The 22,559-nt window shown below is 42.2% G+C and overlaps 2 long non-coding RNA genes across 3 annotated transcripts in view; both read right to left on the reverse strand.

Moving 5' to 3' along the window:
* LOC144366618 (uncharacterized) overlaps nt 1-1,021 on the reverse strand; it is a 33,183-nt gene extending 32,162 nt beyond the window's left edge. Inside the window, exon 1 of one of the 2 annotated variants that reach the window (XR_013425702.1) lies at nt 274-1,021. This is a non-coding gene — a long non-coding RNA (uncharacterized LOC144366618). The other variant, XR_013425703.1, reaches the window with a different exon arrangement.
* Nucleotides 1,022-1,446: 425 nt separating this feature from the next.
* LOC110597519 (uncharacterized) lies at nt 1,447-22,207 on the reverse strand. Its single transcript, XR_002483268.3, has 5 exons — nt 21,942-22,207; nt 21,038-21,203; nt 16,370-16,546; nt 11,933-12,023; nt 1,447-4,134 (listed from the first exon to the last, which is right to left on the reverse strand). It is a non-coding gene; the product is annotated as an uncharacterized LOC110597519 (long non-coding RNA).
* Between the last annotated feature and the right edge of the window lie 352 nt (nt 22,208-22,559).

A 22,559-nucleotide genomic window follows, 5' to 3' on the forward strand; every position in this document is an offset into this window, starting at 1 on the left:
AGATTGCTTTAGGTAAATCCTTCTCTCCACCCCCATACCTTAGTCCTGGGTCCTCTTCTCATTAGTGAACTGAAAACAGCTTCCCATCTCCCACACTGTCTTCGTCCTCCTCCAGCCCATTCTCCACCAGGCAGGCAGCACAGACTTTTGGATTTCTAACCCAATCATTATGACACTCTGCTTAAAACCTTTTAATGTCTTCCCACTGCTGTGAGCATAAATGACAACCCATAAACGATCCCACGAGCATTTGCAATCGCAACAACACATTACCCTCTACTGTGCTGTTTCCTTCGATGCTCTTGCCCCGTCCAAATTCTCTCCATCTACAGATTCTTCATTTGCTCTGCTGCCGCTGGGTTTGTGCAAGCGCTGCCACTCTCTCCTGAAGGGGCTCACCCAGCTGTCTCGAAGTGATCATTTCAACTAACTTCTTCCCCCAATCATACCGACTGGATCAAATGGCCCATTTGTAAAACCTCCCAGTTCCGTGAAGTTCTTCATACTCTGCCCAGGTTAGAACCATGCAGGCTTGTTTGACCCATTGATTAACATTTATCATTTATCCTTCGGCAAACCCAGTTATTCACCATTGTATCTGCAGGGCTTAGTGGAATACTGGGCACATGGACAGCCAGGCTTAATTCATACTCGGCAAATAAATTTAAAAATAGGAATGACCAAGTGGGTGAATAAATAAGGTAGGTAGTACATGCTGTGATAAAGGAAAGCATCCATGCTGCAAGGGCACAGGGGAGCCGGTGTCTCCTCAGGAGATCACATGGCAAAGTATGCGTCCTAGGCATCTTTGTGTCTAGCCCAGAGCTTGTGAGGTGGTGGGTGTAAGCAAGGTGCATGGACAGAAGGAATGAAGTAGAAACTAACTATCCCATAGAGTGAGGGGCTCTTCAAGAGGCCTTGGCATTTGGCATCAGTCACAAAGAACTGAAAGTATTCAGAACAAATGAAGAGAGAGGCAGGCCAAGGTCATTTCAAACAGAAGAAAAGGCAAATGCCCCCTTCCCTGCACTCCCCCATGAAGCCACAGAAACAGAGGGAAGGTCCAGAGGGAGAAAGGAGGTGCAGTGAAGTAGACAGGGAACTGCACTTCCCAGGTGCTGGTCTTGAGTTAGCATCTGGGCAGCCATCTTAAATGTTAACCGCCATCTTCTGAGATAAGTTTCTGCTTTCCTGTATTTCCTCTTACCTGAACTCCCTTGCCCCCATTAGGGACCTACCCCATGGTACCATAACCCTAAGCCAATCCCAGAAGGACAGACCCCTTTGCACTGGAAAGCCCCATGTGCCATGGACCTAAGCCAACCCCATGCTATTCCCCTCCCCAGCTCTGATCCAAGCCTATCCCTTAGCACCACAGCTACAATTCCAAACCCCTACCCTACAAAAGTTCAACCTCCTCTCTCCTCTCTGTGGAGAGATGGCCTTTGTTTGTCAGTTTTGACAATTTAAGTTTCGTGTGGATCTCTGCCAGGTCTCCGTCCTTCATTTCTCGCTCTCCTGTCTCTTGTTTTCTCACTTTTCCTTTCACCCCTGGGAGGGAGCGACGTGCTTCCCTAGCCTCTGGGAGCAATGAGACAAGCACCTCCAGCTGCAGACTCCTCGGGAGGGACAGTTGCCGAGTGCCACCTCCATCAGGGTCACCTTGTTTCCAGGACAAACCATTCCCCATGACTGGCTGAGAGGAGGGAATGAAGGCCCTAGCTTTTTGGGTGGACAACTTCAGTAGCATTTTGTTCCAGGGTTCCCGGTGGGTTTGGCAGAAGCCACCGTTGATCCTGCCTCACTGAAGTTTGCTCCTTCCATCCTCCCCACGGGAGTCGGTCTCACTGAATGCTGAGCTCTGTATTGCTTCTTCTTAGGGAGCCACAGTGCCAGCCTGGGTCAGGCTACAGGATAGGTTTATGCAGAGGAACCAACTAGGAAGACAGTTGAAGTGAAATGGTAAATGCCTTCCATTGTTCTCTCAAGAGATGTGGACCTGCCCTCCAAGCAAAGAGAAATGTGCGGAGTATCCAGTTCAGAGTCCTGTGTTGGGAAGACCTCTCTGGCTGCTGGGTGGGGACTACTTTAGAAGGAGGTAGAGAGGTACTCTATAGGGCTCTTGGATTAGTCCAGGAAGGAAACATAAATTCCAAGTGGGAGATGTGAAGGGTCATAGAGAGAAGGGATGGCATTAAGCATTGAGCAATTCAGAAGGAAAAATCAGTAACTCATGACACATTGACGGAAGGGGCAGAGTACGGGATGAGTGGACCATGACAAGAGAGCTGGTTAGTTCCCAGAACCAGGGGAGCAATGCTACTTTGGGTTAGAATCAGGAAAAGCACAGTCTTCCTCCAGGCTTTTTCCAGCACTGCCAGGTGGTGGAGAATTCGAATGGTAGCTGGAATCTTCCTGCATCATTCAAATGGATAGTAAACCATCAAAGTCTTATACAAAAAAGTGGTCATCAAAATTTTGGTTTGTTCATTAGTTAAGATCTAAAGGCTTTCTACCTGATATTATCAATCATCAAGCTTGTCAAAGAACATTCATGAGTCAAAAATATAAGCCTTCAAAGAAGATAAGGAGCAAAGGCATAAGTCTACAAGAAAGGGGGCCAACTTGATGCAGAGTGAAGAGAACTTGATAGGAATATCATTCATTGGACAGATATTTATTGAGCCCCCTTTCTAGGTACCAACCATTAGGCTGGGGCTGGGAACACAATGGCAAAGAAAACCCTGCTGATTCCATGTCAGGAAGCAAGCATATGTCTGGGGAAATTTACCATAAATAAGTTATGTGTTGGTGACCGCTACCCCCCACCTCTGCACGTCAGCTTAGTTCAAATGTCTTCCTATTACACATTTGCCACTACATGCTACTTTTGAGCTCAGATTACCTTTCAGGCTTTTCTCATTCATCATGACATAATAGAAAAAGTAGACAACTATACCAATCCTGATCTGACCCCTTACTAAGCAGGCGACCTTGAGGAAATTATACATCCACCCAATGGGGACAATTATACCAGTCTCCTAGAGTGCACTAAGACACTGTTTACATGAGCTTATCCACCACAGTGACCTAAAAGCCTTTATTTTCTGTGACTTCAGCTATAGAAAGTGGGGATAAGGAGGAGGAGAGAAATAATTTAAAGATATGACCAGAGATTACTACATAATTTGTGGAGCCTGGAGAATAAAATGATATTGAGAGGCCCCTTGTTCAAAAATTAGTAAGAATTTCTAGATTGCAATGACATTGTGCTAAGGCCAATGTGGGTGTGGGACCTTTTGTAACTGCACAGGTTACATATCCATGAAGATGGCCTGGGACATGATTTCCTTGTTTTCATTTCTTGGAGCATCTTGACTCCCATGTGTCTCTAAGTGAGCGTGTTCCACAATGAATATGACTCTAGTATAAAAATGCAGGTTTTGCTTACGTGGGTTTTGTGTCATGGGCACTAACCTGAGCAGTCTTCTTTGTGTGTGTGTATGTATGTGTCTGTGTGTGTGTGTACAGAAAACCATATATGCTGTTCCTTGATTTGAGGTCTCTCAAGGGTGGATTTTACACTACTTTCTCTTTACATGATGGCTTCCCTCACCCTGCAGGAGATGTAAATAACACATAGGTATCATTTCTCCTGGGCCTTTGAGAATTGGGATGCAGGTTTAACATCTAGAACTCCACCAACCCACACAGCAATGCTGCAAGGTAACTATTACCATCTTCATTTTACTTAGAGAAGAGAAGGGATTTGCTCCAGCTACCCAGCAAGTAGTGACAGGTCTGAGTCCAAACTTGGGTCTTTGGACCCAAGGTCCATACTCAGTCAATGATGTTTCAATAAATGTTCGCTTCTTCCAGTTTTCTCCTGCAAGTCTTTCCCCAACCCTTTGAAATGAAGAATTGCTTGGTGAACAGAAAAACCTGCTTTTCTGCATCCTGGTAGCAGACACTGTTCCCCAATTCCGTTTGGGCACGTAAGGCCGGAGGCAGAGCAACAGGAGAGCCTAAGAGTCAGGTCTGTGCTTCCAGGGCTCTGGTTGCCACATGGAGATGGCTTGGGACTGACATCACTCGTCTCCAGCTACCCCAGTGTGAGCCCATGTGGAGAGAATGCTGCAGGGAGAGAAGTAAAGGTCACTTCAGAGTGAATGATAGGTATAATTAATGTTACTGACGATGAAAAACTCAGTTGTTGAGAGACAAATGAGTCAGAAGTGAGCTTGAAACTACATGCTGTTGTGTTGCTCACATACTTTGGAAAAAGAAAAGTAATTTCCTGATCAATGCATACAAAATACTGAGTTGAAAATACCATATAAAATATAGGAAAAAAGCAGCTTGTGTGCTCAATTCCCAACATTTGCAAACACACACACACACACACACACACACACACACACACATTCTTTGGCCTGATTCTAGGCTCATCATTCCCCTTTAAGGGTTTTTCTTGTCTTTTCTTAGCAAATATCCAAATCCTACTCCATCATTCCAGAAGCAACAGTTCCAGCCAGGTGTGAGGGCTGCCCTGGTCTCTGAATAAGAAATACAGGTCATGGAAGGCCATGACTTAATTGCCAAATGGTGAGAAATTCAGTATATTTCCTACTTTTAGTGGGGAATGTCCTCTTCCACCTCCTTGTGGCACACAGACCTTCTCCATACTGAGTTAGTCATTCCCTTCTCCAGGCATCCTCAGCACTTGGTTCATGCATCTGCTATTGGACTCGATATGATGCACTGCACACATAGCTTTCCACCAGCCCAGTAAGGTCAGAGAATATCTGACACCTCACAGAACAGATCCGTGGGAGATTTCCCCCACTCAAACCATGAGATCCATGAAAGTATCATTCTAATATCGCTCATCTTTGCATGCCCTTTTGTGCTTGGCATGATGTTTTGAATAAAGTATATCCTCAATAAATGCTAACTAAATATATTTGCATCCATCGTTGCTTTTAATGATCACTCATTTGTCTCATTCTGCACAGCATTTGATGCCTCTTGGAAACAGAGGTCAGTTGATCTTTAATAACACAAAGATATTACCAGACTGACTGAAGGAGGAGTGCAAAGAAAAATATGTTCTGAGCTAACACAGATGCTGCTGTGCTGCATTATTTAGAATTAAAAAATGCAGAGGAGGTGTAACCGGTAGAGCATCAATGTGAAAAGACAACCCCGTGGATCTGTTTCCTGTTGACAAAGAATCATCTGGCCCACTTCGGTAAAGTAAGCCATTAGTCTCGACTCTAGGAAATTAATGTTAATAATAATAATACTGCCTTTCAGCCATTTACCATGTTCCACCCAGGAGCCTGCTGAGCCCTTTTGGATATTATCACATTAAATCCTACCAATAGCCCCGTGAGGAAGTAGTATTGTTGTATTCCCATTCTGTATCCCATTTAGAGATGAAGCCTCAGAGAGATATGAGAACTTGCCTGAGGTTGGATGTGGGAGAGCAGTGTCTGGGATTGGGGTCTCTAATGACCTCATGGCTGTGCATGCTTGTGCCTGGGAATGTTCCTTGGGTGCAGGATGCCTAGCTGCCGTGGCAATGCCCACATGAGGAGGCTCTGCAGAAGAATCTTATCGGCTTCAACCTTGACCCCAGCAAGTTGCAGAACAAGTAAAGGGAAGGACTGGATTCAAATCCAAACATGCTCTGAGCCCATACTCTAAACCGTGTGCTCTGTAAGGTGGAATAGGGACCTCAGATGAAGCTTTTAGTTGAAGTGTAGAGAGTATCACCTATTTTACACACTCCTTTTTCCTCATTTTGTAAATGAGTAAAAATAGACTCAAAGAGATAAAGAAATGTAGAATCTTATGGCTGAAATGGAAATCTAGATTCATTCACCCTTACACCCAGTAGCTAAGAATATCAGTTGTTAAAAGAGTAGTATTAAGATACAGTTGTATATCATACAATTTATCCACCTAAAGTTACAATTAAATGGTTCTTAATATATTCTTGTAGTTGTATGTCCATCACTACAGCCTAATTGTAGGAGGTGTTCAGTAGCAGTGAAAGAAATCCCATATAAATTAGCAATGGTCCATATCCCAGCCCAACCCCAGGCCTAAGAAACTGATAATCTATGTGTATGGATTTGTCTGTGGCAAATGTTTTATAAATATATTTGAATCATACAACATATGGTCCCCTGTATACAGCATATACTTTTGATTATCCAAAATCATCTCAACATACGGTAGGTAGCAACTTAGAAATTTCCATTAGCCCCTCAAATTTCCATTAGCCCTGCTCCAAGATAAAAGTAAAATCTAATTTAGAACAGAGTGTTTGATATTTATTATGGGATAAATTGTGTCCCCTCTACACACACCTAAAATCCATGTGCTGAAATTCTAAACACTAATATCTCAAAACCGAAGCACTTTTGGAGACATGAAGTAGTCAAGGTACACCGATGTCATTCAGAGAGAGCTCTGACCTCGCAGAACTGGCTTCATTCTTCGACTTTGGACTTCTATCCTCCAGAACGGTGTGGCAATAAATCCCTATTCATTTACTTTGTGGGACTTTATGACAGCGACAAGTACAATATTTAAACATGGCTTCTACACACACTGCTCATCATCTTTGGACTAGTACATTGCCACACTTCTGCACCTCCTTGGCTGAAAATCAACATTTTTTTAAAAAATCAAATCCTTGAGAATTGTACCAATTCTTGCCTTTTTCCAGAGTTTCAACAACGGTGCAAGCCAGAATTCTAGAAAATATCTCTGACTCTCTTCTTTATGCCCATTTTCTTCACAAGACACACACGTACAGACTTACACATATGCCCTTGCCCATACACATTCACACGTGCTCTCTCTCTCTCTCTCTCTCACCCACACACACACTCATGAACTCTCAAATAGTGCTAATACTGTTTAAAATGTTCCAGAACATTAAAACTTAAACCTACAAATTCCTTCATGAAGTCATCAAAATATTATCAGAACCTGAAAAAACAGAAACAGAAAATCATAAAACCTTGATAAAGAATATACAAACCTTAATTAAGTTATTGGACGGTATAATCCATGGCTGTTTAAAAGAATAATATATCCAGATCCAGAGCAAATTAGCTCAAGAATACAAGTTTGCTTCCTATTATTGTACAGGCCCAGAGTGTTATCATTTGAGAACATCAGAGAAGGCAGCGTGACTTGCCTGTTAGAACACTGCACGGCACATTAACCCACAACTAATCTACTCTTGATATTTCTAAGTGTTTTTTTTCATGGCTTTTCAGGAATCTTTACATATCCTTTGACTCTGGCCACCATGTCACCCCACCTTGCTTTTAAATACACTAATGGTCTGGCCAAATCTTAATCTATTCAAATGTCTGTCTACACAGAGCCTCTTGCCAATATATGTGCAGGAAATTAAAAAATGCTCACTGCAAACATCTAATGGAAGTGACCAGTTATGTAATAGTAAAAAATAACCTTTCCCACATAAGAATTTGAGTTTTAAAGCCAAAAATCCATATCCTAGGAAAAAAATTCTTGGAGAGATTAAAATTCAACCCAACTCAAAATGCTGCTATGATTCTCCATTTCTGTGCAACAAAACACCTTCAAAATAATGGGAATAATAACTATCTATGACTGTCTCTCGCCATCCTGTGGGTTGACCAGGCTCAGCTGGTGGACTCTCCTGCAGGGTCTCATGGTTGCACCTGGTTGGCAGTTGGGCTCTTCAGCCTGCGGGTCCAGCATGGCTCCCCTGCAGGGCTGGCAATTCTGCTAGCTGTCCAGTGAGAGCTCAGCAGGGGTCTGGACCACAGCACCCAGGTCAACTGAGGTAATTGATATTATCAGAGAGGTAAGCCCAGAGACTTTAACGGGCACAGCAACCAAGGGCTGGCTGAGGTGGCACCACCATTACCTCCACCACACTGTCTGCCATAAAGGAAGCCCTTTAAACTCGGGCAAGGACCCTATGACATTTGGAAGTCTGGTTCTTGGTCCTTTGTGGAGACCTCTGGATCGACCTTCTGACATCCTCAGAGGCTCCTCTAGCATGAGCCAAGAGACAAGATTGGGCTCCCAGCTGAACAAAGTTAGCAATTCTTTAAACCTCTTCCATAAAATGAAGACAGATTTGTGTGTTTGTTTTTGTTTGTGTGTGTGTGTGTGCATATGTGTGTGCACACACGTGCATGTGTGTCCAAGGAACATGGTATGCTTCCATGGATATCAAGACTCCTTGCCCAGAATAAAGAACAGAAGACACAATAAAGCTACTTTCCTGTTGCCGTGCTCAGCCTGTGAACACTGGGCTCTCTGGGTTATAGGTGGCCCCTCATGTATTCAGTCCATTCCTTCATTCACAGCCCACAGACACATGGAGGCTCTCGTCCTTGGGGCCTCCCGGGTGAGCCTTCCCTCCCAGACTTCCATGGAGGCCTCTCCTTCCTTGATGCCCGACTATGTCTACACCTCTGCCAGGGTTCTTACAGCAACATGAGTTGTGTCAAGGGACCCAGACTTGGTGTGTTCTTGTCCCCTCTGTTCCATGTGCTCCTTGGAAGCAGGATTGACCCCTGTTCAAGTTTCTCTTCACTTGGACCCATTCTGCAGCACCAGTGGGTAATCTTCTGTTGCCAGGTAGTTGTCTGTTGTATTGAATGTGCTCTAACCCCCTTATTTCATAATTCAAGTGACCCAGGCAAGTCTGTGACTTGGCCTAGTATCACACAGCCGAACCAGAACTAGAATCTCTGTTCCTTGTTCCCCAACAAATGCCTGTGTCTCCACCAGTCAGTGCTATGGCATGCTAGGACTTGTGGGGCAAGTAGACAGCAAGACCTGAGAAACCAGGTACACTCGTCTGCCCATGGGTTTCAGACAGGTTCTCCAAGGACCCTTCTCTATAACTGCCTTTTAACCAGAAACCCCACCCAGTGGTGTGGCCCCATGGGTGTGACCCACATAGGAGAGGTGGTTTATGACTAGGAAGAACAAGGGTACCACACAGCCTAGAGATGGCAGAGCACGGAAGTCCTGAGCTCTGAGCTAAGCAGGCCTGGGTTGAAATTATAGAATTTCTCCTTATGAGCTGGTTGATCTCGTGGAAAGCACTTCTCTTTTCTGAGTCTCTGTTTTCTCATCTGTTGAAAGAGAGTTTTAACATGGACTTGGGAAACAGGTTACCAATGAGGGAGACAATTATGTGTTATTAATAATTTTTGACATTGACACGGTGGCTTGACTGTCACACCCATCACCTACCATGATTGTACCTCCTATCTTCCACCACTGTGATGAGACTCTGGGGTCTCAGCTCCATGACTTTTTGAAGGAAGGCCCTTTTCTAAAGTTCTTATGGAACCAGCTTCAGGAGGCTGTAAGTGTCTATGGTGGGAACTGCTCCACTGTGTGAATTCCTAACTACATGGGGCTCCCATTACTCTCTCTTCCTCTTCCCTCAATTCCCTCTCCACTTCAGGTCTCAAAGGAGACACTACATCAAGAGATAGTATATTTATAAGAAACACATTTTTAATTGCCATAGGTGCCCAGAGAAGGGCACCATGGTTAGGATTTAGAAGTGCTGAATATTTCTGAAAGAGATGATGTTTGGTCTGCACTTAAAGAAAGAGCACCATGAGAATCTAGGGGCTCATTCATGCACAGGTGGTAGCCCTAGCTGACATCAATGGAACCACAGTTGAGATACTGAAGAAAGACAGCATGGTGAGGTGTGAAGGGTGGGCGCAACGAGAGGTGAATTCTTATAGATTTCCATGATGGCCTCAGTTCTCCCTTGACCCCATACCGCCTCTCTTTGCCATGCAAGTTTGTAGTGCCTTCTCACTCTGAGCCAGCCTGGGCATGCTTGCTTGGTGATGACAGAGGCACAGGAAAGCAAAGCCCAGAGTTCAAGGCTATTTCAACACACCACTGGTGTCAGATCTGCTTTCACCCATTGGCCAAACACATCCCATGGTTAAGTCCCTAAAATTGCCCCTGAGACCCAGCAGACTTGTGTGCAATGGCCCAGAGAGGAAGGAGACCAAAGCCAGGGAAACCTCTGTACCTTGAGACCCCTGCCCTCCTGCCCAGCCATTTTCTACCTCTCTGCACCATAGACACTGAGGAACGGGTATGGGGGAGTCCACGCAGGACCAGGTTGGGGTGCCAGTTCTTTCCTGTCGTTCATTGTTATTTAAAGAGGCCAAGGCTTCTGATTTGTCCTTCTCTATTTTTGCTTGGATGCTAGGAAGGAATGCAAACCCTTGTTCTGAATTCATCCATTTTTGTTCAGAGCTGAGTGAATACAAGATAGTGAGGACTTCCAGTTTCCCCATGACCTGTCAACAAATTCAAAGCCAGCTAGACAACCTGAGCACTTTCTAACCCCTAAGTAACACTGAACAGTTCCAAGACATGGTGAAGTAGTCCATAGGCATGGAGTAGAAGATCCAGTTCCAGGTACTGAATCGGACTGTTACCACTAGATGACATGGGAAGCATCCTTTCTCTCCAGGAGTGCTGATATTCTTCTCTGGCAAATGACTGCGAGAACATCAGCTTCCTTGGCTATCGGGGTGAAAGGGAGGTACAAATAGAAAGCTGCAATATCACCTGAAGAGAAACGCCACTAAAATTATCATCCAAACCAGGGCCTTTAAAGAACCCATGGCGCTCACTACCAGACCTACAACAGTACAGAATCTAATAGGATTTTCTCCCCTCTAAAGTCAGTTCAGCAAATATCCTTTTGCAAAAGTAAATTTAACTCACAGTTTTCCTTCAGCAAATTGTAAGCCTTAAATCTGGAAGTACCATCATTGAGTAGAAGGTTTCTAGGTGAAATCCACATGGGCTTTGGTGGAAGTCAAATGTCAGAGATAATGAGGCTCCAGATAAAGGTACCCACTTTTCAGGAAGGCCACTGTGAGCCTCGGAGGATACGCAGGTTAGCAAGTTATGAACTAAAATAGCATATTAATCATCTCAGGAGGAAAGAAAAAAAAGGTCTCTCTGTGATACGCACACAGAGAACCATGCCTGGTTACTCACGAAGCCTGGGAACAGTTTCTCTGACTGCTCCAGGCTGTCAAGATACAGATCTCTCAAGGAACAGTGTCGAAGGGAAGGGAGCTTTCACTAAAACCAAAGCAGCCGAGATTTCCCATGTGAAAATTTGTCAGATACTAACAAAGGTTGGCACCACTGCAGAAACCAAGAGTTCTGCCTTCTCCTATCACAAAATTATACTCAGCAGCGATTCAGACCTCTCCCTCCACAGGGGGCCTGGAGCTTGTGTGGACTGACAGTGGAGACACCCTCTGCTCTTCATAAGAGTGTTCTACTGCTTTGGGGGAAAGGATGCCCCTTCCCATCCAGGTTCTGCAGGCCTCTTGTTAGAAGCAGTTCCATTTTCTCAAGCAGCCTCCCCCTTAACCGCCCCTGAGATCCCTGCCATCAAAAAAGGAGTGTCCTGTCCTGAACAATCAGTGTTCCTAAAGACATTTAATTTAAAACTCAATTATAACTAGAACCCTAGCAATTGTCACCATGCAGCTTTTGATTACAGTCAGCTTTTCCAGAAAGTAAAAGAAGTGACATCCTTCTTGGGGACATGTGGGAGACTTGAGAGGGTCCTTTGATGAGGAACCTTGCCCTTTGACCTAAATCTGCCTGAAATTCTTTCAAAGAATCTGAACTTAGTTTGAATTCTTATGAGAACACCACAAAAGAATGTCCTTGGAAGAAGATTCTCCTGGGGTGGTGTTAAGGTATCTAACCAGAGAGCATCTAACCAACAATTCCACTTTGCAGATGAGAAGACAGAGGCCCAGAGAGGGGAGGGAATTTGACTACTATCTTACAGCTAGTTAGAAGCAGAGTAAACACAAGACCAGGTCCTTACCACCAAACTTTCCACTGGTCCATACACAACTCCTTAGTAACATCTTGGCAAGTATGATTGGATCTCATAGGCCCATTTCTCCACCTTGACCCTGGAGGGAAAGGAGCAAGAATCATCCTCTCAGTATAGACCAGGAGACACAGTCATGAAACAAAGACAAATGTGATCCAATGGAATGTGTGCCTCCATCGAGGCTTGCCCAAGACTCCAGGGAAGAATGGAAAAGAGGAAACTCCCTCTGAGGATAGGACACCGGGAAGGCTCTCCAATAAGACAACTGCTGACTCAGAATATGGTTGGGATGTGGCAAGAAAACAAAGGAATGTGTGAAACACTCAGGGAGCCAGTGGAGGTTCTGAGTCTCTAGAAGGAAGAATGGTGAAGGGTGCTGGAAAATACTGCAGAATCAGATCCTGATGACTCAGAGTCCAGGATCAAAGCGTAAACAGCACGTGCTTCTTCTGAGGACTGTGAAGAAACATCTTTGGTATGCCTCTCTCCCAGCGTCTGGTGGCATTACCCCAATATCTACATTCATCCTCTTATGCATTCTCCTAGTGTACAAGTCTGCATCCAGATTCCCTTACTGTCTAGGCACACCAGCCATACTAGGTTAGTGCCCTCCTGAGGATGCCCTCCACACAAGGTTAGCTCCTTGCCCTCCTTATTCTAATTTAATTATTGCTGTGAAGACTCCATCTTCAAAATAGGCACATCCTGACATACTAAAGGGTTCATACCCCAACATATCTTCTTGGAGGAACACAATTGAACCCATAACAGAAGTCTCTGAAATGTTACAGGCAGGAGAGGGAACCTGTTCTATGCACATAAGATTGCCATCTTAGATACAATAAGGGAGATGGATTTAAGGGGATGGTGTCTGGTGGAGGGAGACAAGACGTAATGTCCATTTTATTATACTAAATGGGCAAGGAGCTAAGTTCTCTGCAACAGTAGTAAAATATAGAGGAAGGTAGCAAGCCAAGGGGTAGTAATGCACAATTTGGGGACCAATTTAATGCTGGAGAGAGACAGAATGGAAGATCCGAAAGGGCTCACAAGTTTTAGTTTGATGCGTCGACAGGACAGTGACACCATCTACCGAAAAGAGAAACACAGGGAAAGAGCAGATTCTAGTCTCAGGCTCCTTGAGTTTAAATTGTCTACCCAAATCCGAATGGAAATAGTATGCAGTAGAGAGTCAAGAACAGAATAGGGTTCTCTTGCCACAACCTATTTCAGAGGACCTAAGTGATGGCAGTCAACTGGGAGATTGTGATGCAAATGTGAATTCTGCAGAGATTCCTGGCTGCATAACCCCTCAGTGTACACACACACACACACACACACACACACACACACACACACAGAGGTTTAGGTGCTCAGAGTAGCCTCTGCAGTTGGGCCATCCAGCAACCCCAACTTGTAGTCCTGCACTGGCCAAAGATATAGACTTGGACTGTGGGCTTTATGTATACTTCTGACTGCTGCTGTACCTTACCACATTAGCATCTCTTTCTGCTCATTTTACATATATTATGTACATTTATGTACATCTTATGCTCCTGTAGCACTTGGTCATAGAATAATTCACTTAAAATACTTATTGAGCTTTTGTTAGGTGTCACATCCTGTGCTGGTCTTCAGAGGTTACTTAAGAAACAACCACTTTCCAGTTGAGAAGTCATACAAGTGCCCTCTGAGGAGGTGACATTTTAAGAGAGACCTTAATGATGATAAGGAGCCATTCCTTCAAAATGCCCAGAAGGGAAGGAGCACTGGGTATTGGTAAGTGTGGTAAGGCTATGTCAGGAATTATCCATGTATCTATTTTTATCATTATCATTATTTCTATTATTATCTATCACTGACTTTCTAAGCATCAAAAATTATGCACAGTAGCTCATCTTGATTCACAAAGAAGACACACCCAAGATCCCTAATGATGTCCAAAACAATGGACAGCATTAAATTCTTTATATATTGTTTGTTTGTTTGTTTTAACTATAATAAATAACAAGTTTAAGGCCTTTCTATGAATCCTGGCTGTAACTTTTACAACAACAAAACTGGATTGAATTTATTTTTTTTTCCTTCACAATTTCATGGATATAGGATTCATTCTTGCCATATCTGGTAGCAACCTCAGCATATGATATTTTATTCCTTATTAAGTTTGTAAGCTTCATCTTTTTACTTAAAGGGAGTACCTTATGACTTCTGTTTGACATGTTCAAATTCCCAGCATCACTGATCTTGTGCTTGGGGAACATCATTAAGTGAAATAATGGTTTTTGAATGCAAACACTGTGATACTGCGACATTCAATCTGATATCAAGATGGCTACCAAGTGACTAACAGTGGGTTGCATATACAGCATGGATACACTGAACAAAGGGATGACATCTTGGGCAGGATGAAGTGCATAAAATTTAATCATGCAACTCAGAACAATATGCAACTTAAAACATGAATTATTTATATCTGGTATTTTCCATTTGATATTGTAAGACAGCAGTTGACCACAGGCAACTGAAACCATGAAAATCAAAACGTGATATGGGGAGATGGGTATATTTCCCAAGTTACTCATCCAAAGAAGCATTCTCTCTTCAAACATTGATTTATTAAAAAAAAAAACACTTGAATAAAGCTCTTCTCTGTAATCACTCAAAATAACTTTAGTACTACTCTACCCCTCCTATACCATGTACACAGTTGTCTCAATACTTGGTCCTAAATTCTATATTTTGTCCCCTGACTTAGACCTTCTGATTTAGAAGTCAGTTAGGCTCTGTCCTTTGGTCTTTCCCAAACTCAGTTTTTCAATTTTGTGTTTGTTCTTCTATCCTGCACTCTGCCCCCTTCCCAGCCCCTCTCAGTACCCCTATGTGTCTCTACCTTGGCAAGACCTGTCTTCTACTTCAGTCAGTGAAAAAAAGAGGGAAATTTGAGCAATCAGCTGGCAGCAAAGTAATTTTTTTGCTTATGTGTACTGATGATCACACAATCAAAATCTAATGTATCTTTGAAAAAAGGTCAGCCTCCAGTAATTCCCTGAAAACATAATTGGGACTCCATGGGGCAGGGGTGGGGGAGGAAGGACCTTGTGTCTTTCATTTCTCCCTTTGCAATTGGTTATTGTAAATGTAAAAGTTGGATGAAATGATCATAGCGGCACGATGCTGGCCCACTTAAAATTTCTATTATGAAACCCAGTTGCATAAGCAATAAGAGCAAATAAGTTATATTCTCAGGAACAAATTCTAGTGAATCAGCTCATTTTAGCCTCACATCTTCATCTTTCTCTGAAGTGGCTTATTTAAATTTTAATAGAAAATGTTCAATGTGGGGCTCGAATGGAGGGAATGAAAATAACATTGTTTATCCCCAAGATAAAATTGTGACGGGTGCAAAAAAGAGAAAAATATGATGCTAATTTCTTGAAAACAAACCTCCTATGTCCCACTTCATAGAAACTGGACAAAGCAATATAAAGTCTATTGTGCTGAACAAAAGCCACAATGGTACACTTAGAGACTCACTGTCCTTTTTTTTTTTTTTTCTGGCTCCTTAAAAGTATCACTCAAAATGGAAAAGTACCCCTTAGGAAAAGTGAGAAAACTTTGCAAAACAAAGTTTTGCCACCACTGGGGTTAGTCACAGGGGAAAAGGAATAGGAAATGACATGGGAGTAGTGAGAAGATCTTTCATGGACTTGGAAATTTAAAAAAACACCCTGGGGTCAAGTGCTGGCTTTTCCACCTACTAGCTATGTGATATTGGCTGTCAATTCATATGAGATATGATTATTGTCTCTAACAGAGAGTAATAACAACTCCTGTGTGGTGTCACCATGAGGAGGAAGTGGAATAATGTGACCAATCACTTGCATGGCCCATTCTCCTCCAGGGTGCCAAATCTTAGTGACCTTTATACTCTCCAAACCAACAGTTGGCCCATGAGGGCCCAAAGGCCAAATCTGGCCAGCTTCCTGAGTTTAAAGGTGATTCAAGGGAACACAGCCATGCCCATTGATGTACTAATGTCAATGTCTGCTTTCCCTTTCTCACTGAGCAGAGCTGAGCATTTGCAAGAGACCATATTGTCTACAAAGCCTAGAATATTTACTCTACGTTTACTCAGAAATTTTCCTGAAAAAGTTTAGCACGCTTGCTGCAGAGTTGTGAAATTTGGGAGTCTCTCACAAACTCAGCTCCTCACTCCCCATGTGGATTCTGCCTCCGAAACACCTCTTGAATTATTTTGCCTCTCTCCATCTCCTTAGCCATCCCCTGTCTCAGCACCATTGTTAGAACACTGGCCTCCCAAGAGGGAGTGAGTTTTCTTAAACACAAGCCATACCGAGTCAGTGCTTAAGATCACCCATTGCTCTTAGGATAATGTGAAACCCTGCAGAATTGGGTTCCTACCTCCTTGATGCCTTTGACATCTTTGAATGGCACCAGTCTTCTTTCTGCTTGTCCATTGAAGGAGGCCGGTTCCCTCTTGCCTCAGGACTACACATTGGATGATTCCTAGGCTGGAAACGGGATTCTCCTTAGGGCCTCCATCCTCTTCTCCTGGATAACTTCTACTCATTCCATAGCCTATAGAATAAGTGTCACCCGCTCAGGTACAACTGTCCTGATTCTTCATTTCTCTCCCAATTCCTAGTTACTCCTTATAATTGGAAATGATGCTAATTTCCTGGTTATTTTTGCTTAATATTGCCCCCAAGGATGAAGCTCTTGAGGACAGAGACTATGCTCATGGCCACCTTATCTCTAGCATGTGGCATATTCCTTTGCATAGCAGTATAGCATAGTGTGAGGGGGACGTCATGTCTGGGCTGCTTTGAATTGAAATCTCTATTTACCAGTTTTAGGACTAAAGCACTTTACCTGTTTGTGCCTCAGTCTATGCATATTTAGTAAAATGGGAATAATTGGGTATATCATGATATTACATCATAGGGTATTGTGAGGATGAGCTTATTTAATCTATGGGAAGCACTTAGGACAGTGTAGGCACAAGCTGAACACTATGCAGGCATTTCCTATTTGGATTAGGAAACATCAACAGAAATGGAATGAGAGGAGATAGGAGTGTGGCTCCATGGTAGAGTATTTGCCTAGCATGCATTAGGCTCTGTCTTTGATCCCCAGCACCACAACCAAAAGGAAAAGGGTAGAATGGAAGTATGATTAACTTCCCTCCATTCTTCTACAAGGGAGAATTGTTTCAGTGCTCATACCCATGCTCTAATCCTATCAGGCCTCTTGACTTCCCCCGGAGCCACCGGCATGGCACCCCTCTCCGCTTTCCCACATTCTGTTCTCTCATCATCCCGGGAATCTCTAGTGAACTTTGGTAATCAATCACAGCTCTTTGCAAATACCAGCTTCACCCAAAGTCACCCACTTCTCTTATTGACTTCTAGTTTCCAGAAAAACCAAAAGAAAATTAAACTCTTATAATGACATACATAGATAGAGAGACGAATGGACGGAATATAGATACATAGATTCACAGACAAATCTGTGAGTAAGCTGAGAGGCAGATAAATGGATGACATATGTGAAGACGAATAGAGGAAAGCAAGGAAAGAAGGATAAATTGATTGATTGATAGATAGCTCTTCTTAGCATATATATATATATATCAATTATTCCAAAATGCTTTGAGTTAGTTGTGTGTGCATAAGCTGATTAAAAAAAAAATGTTACTGCTTCAAGATTTCTTAACATGGTGTTTACACTTTAGCATAATAAAAAAAAATTTTTAAATTACTTTGATGTTTTCAGTAATCTATTCATATTATCTCTAGAAAAATTTAATTTATAAGAGGGCAAGAACCATATCGTACTTGCTTTGGAATGGCCTGAATGTTTTGTCTTTTTTTATTGCATGCTGCAGATTCTCAGAAAAGGCTTACTAATTTGCTACCAGGGGCTGAATCACTTCTGCGTCATCAGAGCCTACTGCAACTCAGTAGAAGGTTTTAGCAAATGTGTGCAGAATTGTATCAAAATAAAATACACCTTTGGCGTTGGGCTCTTGCTTTCTGAAATTAAATTTTAAGGGCCAGCAGCAATGCAACTCAACACAAGAAGGATGAACCTGTGCCATTTACTGAGCCAGAGGGAAGGGAAGGAGTCTGCTCCTGAAGACCAGTGCAGGAATGAGTCAGGCAGACCTGCTGAGAACTGGGCAGATGGCAGCAGTAGAGAGGGCAGTGAGATTGCCAATACACTGCCCCCAAGGCCAAGTTGAAAAACTCTGGTTCACAGGCATCTAGATCTTGTCCTCAGCGAGGTATTATTATTCATTACAACATAATCCATTGAACTATTATTTCCTCTGCAGACAATATGGGCCTCCTGAGGTCCTACACACAGTTTGGGGATCTACCATGTATGAAGCCGTAGCTAAGTGCCGGATCAGCCTGTTGTCAAGGAGCTCACAGCCTGAAGGGGGAGGAAGAGGTCTGGGAAGGTCAAGAAGCCACAGACACACAGAAGAATGAAGTCTCTGTGCTAGAAAAGCAATTTGTATATCTATCCTATTAGGTGAAAAGAGTGTGTTGTAAAAATATTTGTTGAAATAGATATAATTCTCATGAATTTTTCTACAGGAAGTCACATAAAAATGTATTTGCTTTTATGCTGCCTGTACATCAAAATGTGAGCAATCATGGCTCAGGTAAATTGGATTTGAAGTTCTTTAATGAAAAGAACTTTGTATACATTTTTAACAAGCTTAAAATTTTATTGTTTTAATTGGAAGATAAAATTGTACATATTGATCATATAAAAACATGATGTTTTAAAATATATATATGCATTGGGAAATGGCTAAATCAAGCTCTTCAACATATGCATTATCCCACACATCGTTGTCACTTTTGGATAATAGTGAAATCTATTAAAATCTTAAAATCTATTCTCTTAACATTTTTTTTCAAGAATACAATATACTGTTATTTTAACTAAAGTGACCACTTTGGTGAGGTCAACATGAATGTCAACATTCTGTTTTGCGAGAAGCCAAAGGAGGTCAGATAATCTCTCTACCTCTGGGTATCAAGGGTATCAGCATGTGGCCTACACATGACCAGGTAGGCAATCGCATATCACATGGAACTTTGAAGCTTGAAGGAGTGACTTTGGGTCACAAAAGCAAGGTTAAAGAGGCTGATTCGATAATCTACTGGTGTGGTAATACGTGTCCAGAAATACCAGACTGGTCATACTAATCAAGGGGGGTCTCTTGAGGGATGGGACTGGGCCTTCCCACCTTTGTCCCTGCCCATTTTTCAAGGCTGTTTCTTAGACTTCCTATCAATTTTGTGAGTCCTTCCACTTTACCTTCCCTTTAGTTAATTATCTGCTTAAATAAGCCAGAGTTGGTTTTTGGTGTTTGCAATCCACCAGCACCAATGATGATAAGCAACTACTGTGTGTAACTAACTGCATTTTCATTTTCTCTCCAATGATCAGAACAATATCATTAAGTGGACAGTATTCCAGCATGAAATTGTTTTTCTGAGATTCTAAACTCAAGCAAAAACTAGACAGTAGAGTTGTCCTAAAGAAAAGGAATTTATAATAACTGTTATTAGATCAGCCTCTAATCATGCCTAAATTTGCTGTGGCACACTGTGTATGAAAAGCCTGTGACCCAACAGACAGGAAGTACCTGTTGTGTGATATCTTTGTGGCAAGGTCTTCTCAAGTCATTTCTATGATTTGGTACAGATAAAATACTGTTTTGAAGTATTGAATCATAACTGTGCAAAATGCACAATTTCTAAATCTACATAATAATGGAATTTTTAAAAAGCCAAGAAAATGTTTCAAAAGAATGCATGTGGAAAATTTTAAGACCGAATTAAATCAATCTCTCCCCTCTCTCACTTTCCCTCCCACAATTATTATTTTACTCTTTTAATGCTGGGAAACCTAAACTCCAGAAATATCCCTGCAATAAGCTTTCCCAAGTCACTTCTTCTGTGCTCCTAGTGAGGAAACTGAGGCTCAGCTGGGCTGTAAAGCTTGTGTGTAGGATACTGCACTAATAAACACGAGACACAGCGCTTGCATTCATATTTCTCTCTTCGCTTCCCTAAAGGTAATTTTTCCGTATCAGTTTCTAATTCACTCCCTCTTTCTTATGATGTATTAGCAAAAAATTCAGAACAATGCTTGGTGTACTATATACAGTGTACATAGGAAGTCATGTATGCCTATGAACTGTTTATTATCAACTGCTGCCAAGTCATTGTGATGAATTTTTTCTTTAACCCATCCATCCAGTTTTAATTTCAATTAATTGTATTTTTGACCTCTAAAAGTTCTACATTATTTTTTTCTGAATCTGCTTGGTCATGATCAGTGTTCTGTTTTTCTCTGCTATTTGTGTTTTATCTTTTTTTTCTTTAAACCTGATATTGTTTGGTAGTATATCTTCTGTATCAGAGAGTCCCAGTATCTGAGAAGCTCAAGGGTCAGTTTCTGTCTGTGCCTGTTTCTGCTGTCTGCCACTAACTGTAGCCAGCTTCCACGAATGTCAGCAGTTTTCCTTAGGAGTTTTTTTGTGGCTGAAATTAACCTGCGGACATTCTGCAGGCTTTGAGGCAATGACGCTGGTGTCCCGGGAGAATCTATGCATGCTACTTCTGGGCTCTGCAGACGGAGCTCAGTCAGGATTGCTTTAATTTCTTGACTTTATTTTCCCTGACTCCATGTATGGTGCAGAAGTAGCTTTAGATCCACATGAGAACACTGGGACTGGTGGTAACGAATTCCAGTGGCGATGAGTATTATCATTATTACATTAAATCCAGACTCACAATAGAAAAATGCATGCTATTTTCTTTTCTTTGGTCTAGCTTTTACTGACCATGCAGGCCCTTTGGGAGTCTTTTTTGCTGTTTTGTTTTTTTGTTTTTGTTTTTGTTTTTTGAGGGTATCTTGAATCCAGCCTCTCCTGCTTCAGTGGTCCATTTTCTCAAATCATATGTGACCATAATCCTCAGAGCTTTAGGTACCTAGCCCTGTCCTTTTACTCAAGATAACTTTGCCATCATGATTACTCACCTCTCTGATTTCAGTTCAGTTTGTTTGTTTGAAGTTGTGGTCTTTACGACATTCCTCCTGTCTTTATGGGCTCAGCAATGCACATACCAGTGTGGGGTGTGAGGTTTTGTAACGTGTAGATACCCACATTGGGAGAATATTCCAGATTGTCTTATCCACCAAATAGCTGGAAGAGGAAGTTCACACAACTGTCAGGAGTGACCATAAATAAAGCACTTATCCGGGACACGCCCACCAACCTGGGAGGAAAAGGATCAGATAGAAACTTCACCTACTTGTCCCTGAGGGCTATGGGAGATTGCCTCACCTGTACTCTGAAATTGTTTTTCCTTTGTCCTTTCTAGACCACAGCACTGAAATTTCTGGTCACCAAGGACACCAAGAGGCCTACACTGATCCCTTATCCACCTGAGGGGCTCAGTTTCTCTACCTGTATAATGGAGTCAATCAAAGGGAAAACCCCATAAGTTGCCACAAGCATCAAATAAGAAAATCAATATAAATTGTTTGGCTCCATATCCAGTGTATTGTAAGTGCCAAATAAATGTTAGACATTTTTCTAATGTTTTACAAATGGACACAGTGGCTTTATTTATTTTTATGTGGTGCTGAGGCTGGAACCCAGTGCCTCACACATGTGAGACAAGTGCTCTACCACTGAGCTACAACCCCAGCCCTGTTTTGCTATGACTAATACATCAATATTAGTTAGTGAACTTAAGGTAGAAATTTTGTTCATTATGACTTTTTCACTGAACAGATACTAAAAGTATGTTTAGTGTGTTGATGTCAATACTAAAAATGAGGCCACAGATTCTGTAAACTGCAGACCCACCCTATTAACATCCATGCTATCCCACAGAGCTACGTGAGGATTAAAAGAAAATGGAACTTGGCTACCTACCACAGCAGAATGGCACAGACCCATCTGTACTCTTGATGGAGATCAAGGTCATGGGAACCTCAGAGTATGGCTGTGGAACGAGAGCAGTATGTGAGACAGAACTGGGTAGAACACTGTGCCAGATCACTCACCCAGGCATGATCAAGGGCTTGATGGGCAGATATGCCCCCTGGTTAGAGTTCTTGGGACACTGGGAGATATTCTAACACAGAGTAATCTTCCTGCTCAGGATCTCACTATGGATGACTGAGAATGACTCTCAGCAATCTTTTAGTTTCTCAAATTTTAAAAAATTTTTTCATATACATATATAATTTATAACATATGTTTTATATGTTATATATAAACATATATTATATATAATGAAATACATATAATACATATATACATATGTATAAAACATACTAGAGAAGAACAATGAGAAATCAAATAAAGGCACAGTCTTTAAAATGCACCTGGGAGATTATATTTGTATCAATTTTGATATTCTCATCTATATCTATTCCCTTTTTTTTCTCTCTCTCTCTAAACACACACACACACACTTTTTTATCTCCCATTCCTACCATATTTTCCATGCAAAGGGGGTTATCTTTTGTGGTTTGGCAAGCATCAGGA

The sequence above is a fragment of the Ictidomys tridecemlineatus genome, chromosome 9 (genome assembly GCF_052094955.1).
Source record: "Ictidomys tridecemlineatus isolate mIctTri1 chromosome 9, mIctTri1.hap1, whole genome shotgun sequence".
Classification (NCBI taxonomy): domain Eukaryota; kingdom Metazoa; phylum Chordata; class Mammalia; order Rodentia; family Sciuridae; genus Ictidomys; species Ictidomys tridecemlineatus.